The following is an 11,033-nucleotide window of genomic DNA, read 5'->3' on the forward strand; positions in this document are numbered from 1 at the left end:
CCCAAGCTGTTTGTATATTTTTATGCTATAGAAAATACACAACCCATAAGCCCTAAAAGAAACTCATCTCCTGAAAGACGTTGCAGGAAGGAGAACCTGGATTTTGGAAAAAGAAATCTACCTCTTCTGCTGCTGTCAGAAAAGATAGTTCATTGGGGTTTCAGCCTATATAGGTGCAAGTGTGGTTTTCTGTTTTATCCTAAGTTTCCATAAGGGTTGCCAAACTAGTCCACTAATGAAGAGTTATTAATTCTGAGTAACTATGAACAATACACACAAACTTTCATGACACCAGCTTCCTTTAGGAAGTAATTTAGTTTTCATTTGGAGTTCTAATCTTCAGGTGGCTAATGGTCACTGGAAACTCAATGTACTTTTCTGACCATCTGAAATTAATCCAAAAAAGCTGATATTTCATTCCGTAGCATAAAGAGATTGGAAGCACTGAATATGAATAAAATTCATTATAACAAGGTGAGCATGCTGCTTCTTTCATATGCACCATATTTCAGACCCATCTGCCAAGACAACAATCTCATTCTGATCTGACTCTAGTTTTATTTAGAAAATAAATATACATCTCCATAATGTTTTTCCGATGTTACAGTAATTTTGGCTAATATGGAACAACTTAAATTGTGGTGTGGGAACTTAACTTTCGGGGGACTGCCAGGGGGAGAGTGGAAATGTCAGTAAAATGCCATTGAAAAACTTCTAAAATATGTACTTAAAGGCTTGTAAAAATTTAATTCTGCAAAGAAATAAAAGGAACTAATTTTTCATACTACAAAATGTGGAAGGCAAGCTGTGGGATCAAATCACTTTCACTTATCCGTTTTGTTGCTTGTGGTTCAGGAAAGGGCTATCTTGAATGCTGGGAAATGCACATAATGTTGTCAAAACACTGTTTGGCATAAAGTAATATAGACTCCATGAAGAATGAATCTGCTCAGCTGAGCACAGGTGTTACAGAAGGTTAGAAATACTCAATTTTATCTCCCACAGGAGCAAGCTTAAATTCCCCTTTCAGGCTGATAACTGCCAGCCTGCAGCAGTAAATGGTTTTCTGACCAAATCATTTGTCATGATCAGAAATGATTTTTACATGAACATTATGTATGGTTTTATAGGTCTTGCTCTTAAATGCTTTGCTGTTTTATTCCAAAAAGCTATTCTTCATGTAATCCTTTCAACTAGGACATCATCTAAGCCTAAATGGTTTCTGTAATAATTGGGATTGATATACAATACCTTCATTTTTTGGATGGAAGGCTGAAATTCCTTAAACGCTGAAATGAAATACAGGCAACTTCAGAGTCCATTTAGTGCTGAGGAAACGACTGGTTTTAGGTAGTAACATAGAGCAGATAAGGGTCATTTGTGCTCAAATGATTTTTAAAAAGAGTTCTGAAATTTTGTTTGCCTGTAACTTGACAAATGTATCTCTAACTTTTCTCTGCATCAATCTTGGCCCAGTCCTTCAGCTACTGCAAAATGATGGTACTCCATTGTCTTCAAAAGAGCTATGCCAATTTGTACCACCCACTGATTTGCACACTTGGAGGATGCATCTGGACTCAGCTCTTTGAATTTGGGCATGTGGGATGTTGTACTGGGGATAAAGCCTGGGCTCAGACCATTTTTTTGTTGTTGCTTGAAACAGAAGCATTCCTCCTCACAGCATTTTGCCTCCTCTTTGGATAAATTACCCCTTCTGGTAACCTGAAGAAATGTAAGTAGATTTAACATTTTGGGCAAGGTCTGGAGTGCTGGAAAGTGTAATACAATGCTGGCAGAGCCAGTAATTCTTGTGCAAAATTTCCCTACACAGCTTTATCAATTCATCTTGCCTGACTTGCAGCTCCTGTAGCTTGAGGCAGCTAACAAATTACTGTGAAACCAACAGCCCCATTTCTCCTCCAAATGCTTGGGAGTTCCTAAATTAAATTTGGTTTTGGGTGTGTTTCAGTGTTACTATTTTTTAATTCCAAAATGCTTCTGGATTGCATATTGTCAAACTCTCTCAGTGAAAGGGCAAGGCCAATGCATTCTTTATTTCTACCATACAGTTCCAAATCTTCTACATCTGACGCTCATTCTTCACAACACTGCTGTGAGGTGAAAGAATGCAGAGATTAACAGATTTTTCCTAACATCACTAACTAGAACAAGGATTTAGTTTTTGACTTGTCATTTTATGCTCCCATCTCTCCGGTAGCAATACCTAGTGTTTGCCACCATTATACATCATAGGAAGTCCCTTATATTCAAAGTATTCTAGCTTTCATGCCCTACAGCCTCTACCTGTAAGTGTGATGCACCCCACTTATCAACATCTAACCACACACTTCCCACATTAACCAGTCTTCAGAGGTGAGAGGGTCAGTCAGTGTATCTGTGCTATTAAGCTCCTATTTTTATTCAGTTTCCTAAATAAATTGATATTTTGAGTAGAGCAGTCAAGCGATTAAAAAACAATCTCTATTAATCATGCTGTTAATCAATAGAATACCATTTATTTGAATATTTTTGGATGTTTTCTACATTTTCAAGTACACTGATTTCAATTACAACACAGAATACAAAGTGTACAGTGCTCACTTTATTTTTTATTACAAATATTTGCATTGTAAAAAACAAAAAAACAGTATTTTTCAATTCACCTAATAAATGTAGTGCAATTTATCATGAAAGTTGAACTTACAAATGTAGAATTATGTACAAAAAACCTGCATTCAAAAATAACAGTGTAAAACTTCAGAGCTTACAAGTCCAATCAGTCCTACTTCTTGTTCAGCCAATTGCTCAGACAAACAAGTTTGTTTACATTTGCAGAAAATAATGCTTCTTGTTTACAATGTCACCTGAAAGTGAGAACAGGCATTCGCATGGCACTGTTGTAGCTGGTGTTGCAAGATATTTAGATGCTAGATGTGCTAAAGATTCATATGTCCCTTAATGCTTCAACCACCATTCCAGAGGATGTGTGTCCATGCTGATGATGGGTTCTGCTCGATAACTATCCAAAGCAGAGCAGACAGACGCATGTTCATTTTCATCACCTGAGTCAGATACCACCAGCAGAAGGCTGATTTTCTTTTTTGGTAGCTTGGATTCTGTAGTGTCTGCATCAGTGTTTGTTCTTTTAAGACTTCTGAAAGCATGCTCCACACCCCATCTTAACAGATTTTGGAAGGCACTTCAGATTCTTAAACCTTGGGTCGAGTGCTCTAGCTGTCAATAGAAATCTCACATTACTACCATTTTTGCATTTTTGTCAAATTTGCAGTTAAAGTGTTCTTAAAATGAACACCATGTGCTGGGTCATCATCCAAGACTGCTATAACATGAAATATATGGCAGAATGTGCGTAAAACAGAACAGGAGAAATACAGTTCTCCCCTAAGGAGTTCAGTCACAGATTTAATTAATGCATTTTTTTTAATTAGCATCATCAGCATGGAAGCATGTCCTCTGGAATGATGGCAAAAGTATGAAGAGACATATGAATCTTTAACACATCTGGCATGTAAATATCTTGCGATGCCAGCTACAACAGGACCATACAAATGCCTGGTCTCACTTTCTGGTGACATTGTAAACAAGAAGCAGGCAGCATTATCTCCTGTAAATGTAAACAAACTTGTTTCTCTTAGCCCTGGTCTACACTAGGACTTTAGGTCCAATTTAGCAGCGTTAAATCGATGTAAACCTGCACCCGTCCACACAATGAAGCCCTTTATTTCGACTTAAAGGGCTCTTAAAATCGATTTCCTTACTCCACCCCTGACAAGTGGATTAGCGCTTAAATCGACGTTGCCGGCTCGAATTTGGGGTACTGTGGACACAATTCGATGGTATTGGCCTCCGGGAGCTATCCCAGAGTGCTCCATTATGACCGCTCTGGACAGCACTCAACTCAGATGCACTGGCCAGGTAGACAGGAAAAGAACTGCGAACTTTTGAATCTCATTTCCTGTTTGGCCAGCGTGGCAAGCTGCAGGTGACCATGCAGAGCTCATCAGCACAGGTGACCATGATGGAGTCCCAGAATCGCAAAAGAGCTCCAGCATGGACCGAACGGGAGGTATGGGATCTGATCGCTGTTTGGGGAGAGGAATCCGTGCTATCAGAACTCCGTTCCAGTTTTCGAAATGCCAAAACCTTTGTCAAAATGTCCCAGGGCATGAAGGACAGAGGCCATAACAGGGACCCGAAGCAGTGCCGTGTGAAACTGAAGGAGCTGAGGCAAGCCTACCAGAAAACCAGAGAGGCGAACAGCTGCTCTGGGTCAGAGCCCCAAACATGCCGCTTCTATGATGAGCTGCATGCCATTTTAGGGGGTTCAGCCACCACTACCCCAGCCGTGTTGTTTGACTCCTTCAATGGAGATGGAGGCAATACGGAAGCAGGTTTTGGGGATGAAGATGAGGAAGAGGAGGAGGTTGTAGATAGCTCACAGCAAGCAAGCGGAGAAACCGGTTTTCCCGACAGCCAGGAACTGTTTTTCACCCTAGACCTGGAGCCAGTACCCCCCGAACCCACCCAAGGTTGCCTCCTGGACCCAGCAGGCAGAGAAGGGACCTCTGGTGAGTGTACCTTTTAAAATACTATACATGGTTTAAAAGCAAGCATGTGAAAGGATTACTTTGCCCTGGCATTTGCGGTTCTCCTAGATGTAGTCCTAAAGCCTTTGCAAAAGGTTTATGGGGAGGGCAGCCTTATTGCGTCCTTCATGGTAGGACACTACCACTCCAGGCCAGTAACACGTACTCGGGAATCATTGTAGAACAAAGCATTGCAGTGTATGTTTGCTGGCATTCAAACAACATCCGTTCTTTATCTCTCTGTGTTATCCTCAGGAGAGTGAGATATAATTCATGGTCACCTGGTTGAAATAGAGTGCTTTTCTTCAGGGGACACTCAGAGGAGCCCATTCCTGCTGGGCTGTTTGCCTGTGGCTAAACAGAAATGTTCCCCGCTGTTAGCCACAGGGAGGGGGGAAGGTTGAGGGGGTAGTCACGCAGTAGGAAGAGGCAAAATGCGACCTTGTAACGAAAGCACATGTGCTATGTATGTAACGTTAACAGCAAGGTTTACCCTGAAAGAGTGTAGCCACTGTTTTATAAAATGTGTCTCTTTAAATACCGCTGTCCCTTTTTTTTTCTCCACCAGCTGCATGTGTTTCAATGATCACAGGATCTTCTCCTTCCCAGAGGCTAGTGAAGCTTAGAAAGAAAGAAAAACGCACTCGTGATGAAATGTTCTCTGAGCTCATGCTGTCCTCCCACACTGACAGAGCACAGATGAATGCGTGGAGGCAAATAATGTCAGAGTGCAGGAAAGCACAAAATGACCAGGAGGAGAGGTGGCGGGCTGAAGAGAGTAAGTGGCGGGCTGAAGACAGGGCTGAAGCTCAAATGTGGCGGCAGCGTGATGAGAGGAGGCAGGATTCAATGCTGAGGCTGCTGCAGGACCAAACCAGTATGCTCCAGTGTATGGTTGAGCTGCAGCAAAGGCAGCTGGAGCACAGACTGCCACTGCAGCCCCTCTGTAACCAACCGCCCTCCTCCCCAAGTTCCATAGCCTCCACACCCAGACGCCCAAGAATGCGGTGGGGGGGCCTCCGGCCAACCAGCCACTCCACCACAGAGGATTGCCCAAAAAAAAGAAGGCTGTCATTCAATAAATTTTAAAGTTGTAAACTTTTAAAGTGTTGTGTGCCATTTTCCTTCCCTCCTCCACCACCCCTCCTAGGCTACCTTGGTAGTCATCCCCCTATTTGTGTGATAATGAATAAAGAATGCATGAATGTGAAGCAACAATGACTTCATTGCCTCTGCAAGCGGTGATTGAAGGGAGGAGGGGCGGGTGGTTAGCTTACAGGGAAGTAGAGTGAACCAAGGGGCGGGGGGTTTCATCAAGGAGAAACAAACAGAACTTTCACACCGTAGCCTGGCCAGTCATGAAACCGGTTTTCAAAGCTTCTCTGATGCGTACCGCGCCCTCCTGTGCTCTTCTAACCACCCTGGTGTCTGGCTGCGCGTAACCAGCAGCCAGGCGATTTGCCTCAACCTCCCACCCCGCCATAAACGTCTCCCCCTTACTCTCACAGAGATTGTGGAGCACACAGCAAGCAGTAATAACAGTGGGAATATTGGTTTCGCTGAGGTCTAAGCGAGTCAGTAAACTGCGCCAACGCGCCTTTAAATGTCCAAATGCACATTCTACCACCATTCTGCACTTGCTCAGCCTGTAGTTGAACAGCTCCTGACTACTGTCCAGGCTGCCTGTGTACGGCTTCATGAGCCATGGCATTAAGGGGTAGGCTGGGTCCCCAAGGATACATATAGGCATTTCAACATCCCCAACAGTTATTTTCTGGTCTGGGAATAAAGTCCCTTCCTGCAGCTTTTGAAACAGACCAGAGTTCCTGAAGATGCAAGCGTCATGCACCTTTCCCGGCCATCCCACGTTGATGTTGGTGAAACGTCCCTTGTGATCCACCAGAGCTTGCAGCACTATCGAAAAGTGCCCCTTGCGGTTTATGTACTCGGCGGCTTGGTGTTCCGGTGCCAAGATAGGGATATGGGTTCCATCTATAGCCCCACCACAGTTAGGGAATCCCATTGCAGCAAAGCCATCCACTATGACCTGCACATTTCCCAGGGTCACTACCCTTGATATCAGCAGATCTTTGATTGCGTGGGCTACTTGCATCACAGCAGCCCCCACAGTAGATTTGCCCACTCCAAATTGATTCCCAACTGACCGGTAGCTGTCTGGCGTTGCAAGCTTCCACAGGGCTATCGCCACTCGCTTCTCAACTGTGAGGGCTGCTCTCATCTTGGTATTCATGCGCCTCAGGGCAGGGGAAAGCAAGTCACAAAGTTCCATGAAAGTGCCCTTACGCATGCGAAAGTTTTGCAGCCACTGGGAATCGTCCCAGACCTGCAACACTATGCGGTCCCACCAGTCTGTGCTTGTTTCCCGAGCCCAGAATCGGCGTTCCACAGCATGAACCTGCCCCATTAGCACCATGATGCATGCATTGGCAGGGCCCATGCTTTCAGAGAAATCTGTGTCCATGTCCTGATCACTCACGGGACCGTGCTGACGTCGTCTCCTCGCCCGGTATCGCTTTGCCAGGTTCCGGTGCTGCATATACTGCTGGATAATGCGTGTTGTGTTTAATGTGCTCCTAATTGCCAAAGTGAGCTGAGCGGCCTCCATGCTTGCCTTGGTATGGCGTCCGCACAGAAAAAAGGCGCGGAACGATTGTCTGCCGTTGCTCTGACGGAGGGAGGGGCGACTGACGACACGGCTTACAGGGTTGGCTTCAGGGAGCTAAAATCAACAAAGTGGGTGTCTTTACATCAAGGAGTATTTCAGGCAGGACTTCACGGAGGGTTCCAATAAGAAATGGTGCACCTAAGTTATCGTTCTTATTGGAACAAGGAGGTTAGCCTGGCCTCTGATTGATACATGGCTAGATTTACCTCGCTGCACCTTCTCTGTGAGTGACTGCAGTGTGACCTAGAAGAATGAGTCCCCTAGACAGGGGAGGAGGCAAATGAGTACAAAACAAATCTGGTCTATTTCTTGTTTTGACCCACTCCATCTATCTTTTACATCTTTGGCTGGCAGCAGACGGTGCAGAAGGACTGCATGCCATCCACATCTCATGGCTGCTTGGCAGAAGATGGTATAATACGACTGCTAGCCATCCTCATCTCTTGCCTGCCTGGCAGAAGATGGTACAATACGACTACTAGCAATCCTCATCTCTTGCCTGCCTGGCAGAAGATGGTACAATACGACTACTAGCAATCCTCATCTCTTGCCTGCCTGGCAGAAGATGGTACAGTACGACTGCTAGCAGTCTGTATCGCCTGCCCGCTCACCATAAGACGGTTCAATAGGACTGACTGCAGGACTAAAGACAATGACCTGGTCAAGTCACTCCAAATTTAGTCCCTGCGCCCATGTCTGCCCAGGCGCTCCCAGCCGACGTGGCCAGGAACACCTCAGACACGACGAGGACGACTACCAATCGTATTGCACCGTCTGCTGCCAGAAAGCAATGGGTTGCTGCTACTGTGCAGCAAAGCCGTACCACGTCTGCCAGCACCCAGGAGACATAGGGTGACGGTTACCTGAGCGGGCTCCATGCTTGCCGTGGTATGGCGTCTGCACAGGTAACTCAGGAAAAAAGGCGCGAAATGATTGTCTGCCCTTGCTTTCATGGAGGGAGGGAGGGAACGGGGGTCTGACGATACGTACCCAGAACCACCCTCGACAATGTTTTAGCCCCATCAGAGTGCTCCATTGTGACTGCTCTGGACAGCACTCTCAGATGCCCGATTGTTTGCCGTTGCTCTGACACCGGGAGGGGCGACTGAGGACATGGCTTACAGGGTTGGCTTCAGGGAGCTAAAATCAACAAAGGGGGTGGCTTTACATCTAGGAGTATTTCAGGCAGGACTTCACGGAGGGTTCCAATAAGAAATGGTGCACCTAAGTTATCGTTCTTATTGGAACAAGAAGGTTAGCCTGGCCTCTGATTGATACATGGCTAGATTTACCTCGCTGCACCTTCTCTGTGAGTGACTGCAGTGTGACCTAGAAGAATGAGTCCCCTAGACAGGGGATGGGGGAAAGCAAATGAGTACAAAACAAATCTGGTCTATTTCTTGTTTTGATCCACTCCATCTATCTTTTACATCTTTGGCTGGCAGCAGACGGTGCAGAAGGACTGCATGCCATCCACATCTCATGGCTGCTCGGCAGAAGATGGTACAGTACGACTGCTAGCAGTCCGTATCGCCTGCCCGCTCACCATAAGACGGTTCAATAGGACTGACTGCAGGACTAAAGAGAATGACCTGGTCAAGTCACTCCAAATTTAGTCCCTGCGCCCATGTCTGCCCAGGCGCTCCCAGCCGATGTGGCCAGGAACACCTCGGACATGACGATGACAGCTACCAGTCGTACTGTACCGTCTGCTGCCACAAGGCAAGGGGTTGCTGCTACTGTGTAGCAATGCCGTACCGCATCTGCCAGCACCCAGGAGACATAGGGTGACGGTTACCTGAGCGGGCTCCATGCTTGCCGTGGTATGGCGTCTGCACAGGTAACTCAGGAAAAAAGGCGCGAAACGATTGTCTGCCCTTGCTTTCACGGAGGGAGGGAGGGAATGGGGGCCTGACGATATGTACCCAGAACCACCCGCGACAATGTTTTAGCCCCATCAGGCATTGGGATCTCAACCCAGAATTCCAATGGGTAGCGGAGACTGCGGGAACTGTGGGATAGCTACCCACAGTGCAATGCTCCGGAAGTCGACTCTAGCCTCGGTACTGTGGAAGCGCTCCGCCGAGTTAATGCACTTAGAGCATTTTCTGTGGGGACACACACACTCGAATATATAAAACCGATTTCTAAAAAACCGACTTCTATAAATTCGACCTTATTCCGTAGTGTAGACATACCCTTAGCGATTGCCTGAACAAGAAGTAGGACTGAGTAGAGGTGTAGGCTCTAATGTTTTACATTGTTTTGTTTTTGAGTGCAGTTATGTAACAAAAAAACCCCTAATTTGTAAGTTGCACTTTCATAATAGAGATTGCACTACAGTACTTGTATGAGATGAAAAATGCTATAATTTTTACAGTGCAAATATTTGCAACAATATAAAGTAAGCACTGTACCCTTTGTATTGTGTTGTAATTGAAATTGATATATTTGAAAATGCAGAAAAACATCCAAAAATATTTAATAAATGTCAGTTGGTAATCTATTAACAGTACGATTAATCGTGATTGATTTTTTTAATCACGATTTTTTAGCAGTTAATCATATGAGTTAGCTGTTTCATTAAAAAAAACTCAAAACTAGGGTTGTCGATTAATTGCACTTAAGTGGAATTGGAAAAGGTTCAGAAAAGGGCAACAAAAATAATAAGATGTATGGCACAGCTTCCATATGAGTGGTTAGTAAGAGTAGGACTTTTTAGCTTGGAAAAGAAATGACTAATGGGGATATGATAGAGGTCTATAAAATCGTGACCGGGATGGAGAAAGGAAATAAGGAAGTGTTATTTACTCCTTTTCAGAACACAAGAACTTGAGGTCACCAAATGAAATTAATAGGCAGCAGGTTTACAACAAACAAAAGGAAGTATTTTTTCACACAACATACCGTCAACCAGTGGAACTCCTTGCCTGAGGATGTCGTCAAGGTCAAGACTATACCAGGGTTCAAAAAAGAACTAGATAAATTCATGGAGGATAGGTCCATCAATGGCTATTAGCCAGGATGGGCAAGGCTGGTGTCCCTAGCCCCTATTTGCCAGAAGCTAGGAATAGGCAACAGGCTGGATCACTTGATGATTAGGTGTTTTGTTCATTCCCTCTGGGGCACCTGGCATTGGCCGCTGTCGGAAGACAGGCTGCTGGGCTCGATGGACCTTTGCTCTGACCTAGTAGGGCCAGTCTTAAGAACACAGGGTGCAGCCACAAAAGCGAGGCCAACATAGTTGTATAGTGTGGCCAATGGCCATGCCCAAGTGCTAAGACCAGCAGGAATAAAGGAGTCCCAGGACGGCTGCACAGTCACCAGTCCCTGCTGTGCCTCTGCGAGCCGCCGTTGAGAAGGCACCGGCACCACCACCACCCCCCAGGACGCGCGGCCACAGCTCGCCCCGAGATGCCCGCTCTGGGGTACCGGCCCCCCCCATATGGCTGGCGCTGGCTTCAGCCAGTCAGAAGCGGTTCGTGTAGAGGAGCCCCGGCACGAGCCGGCTCCCGACCCCCGCCAGAGACACGAGCCATTTAGCTGAGGGCGCCGCTTTGCGGAATAGCCTCGTCTACAGGAGAGTCGGGACTGTGGCGCGGAGCCTGTCCCAGCCCCCTCCCACACAGCGGACTCTGAGCCGCTCGCTTACACGTCACGAAGCAGACACCTCCGCCCACCCCACAGTTCTGGTGCGCATGCCCTTCTCCGCCCCCAGCCGCGGGCGCTCCTCTGACCGT

The sequence above is a fragment of the Lepidochelys kempii genome, chromosome 9, assembly GCF_965140285.1.
Source record: "Lepidochelys kempii isolate rLepKem1 chromosome 9, rLepKem1.hap1, whole genome shotgun sequence".
Lineage (NCBI taxonomy): Eukaryota > Metazoa > Chordata > Testudines > Cheloniidae > Lepidochelys > Lepidochelys kempii.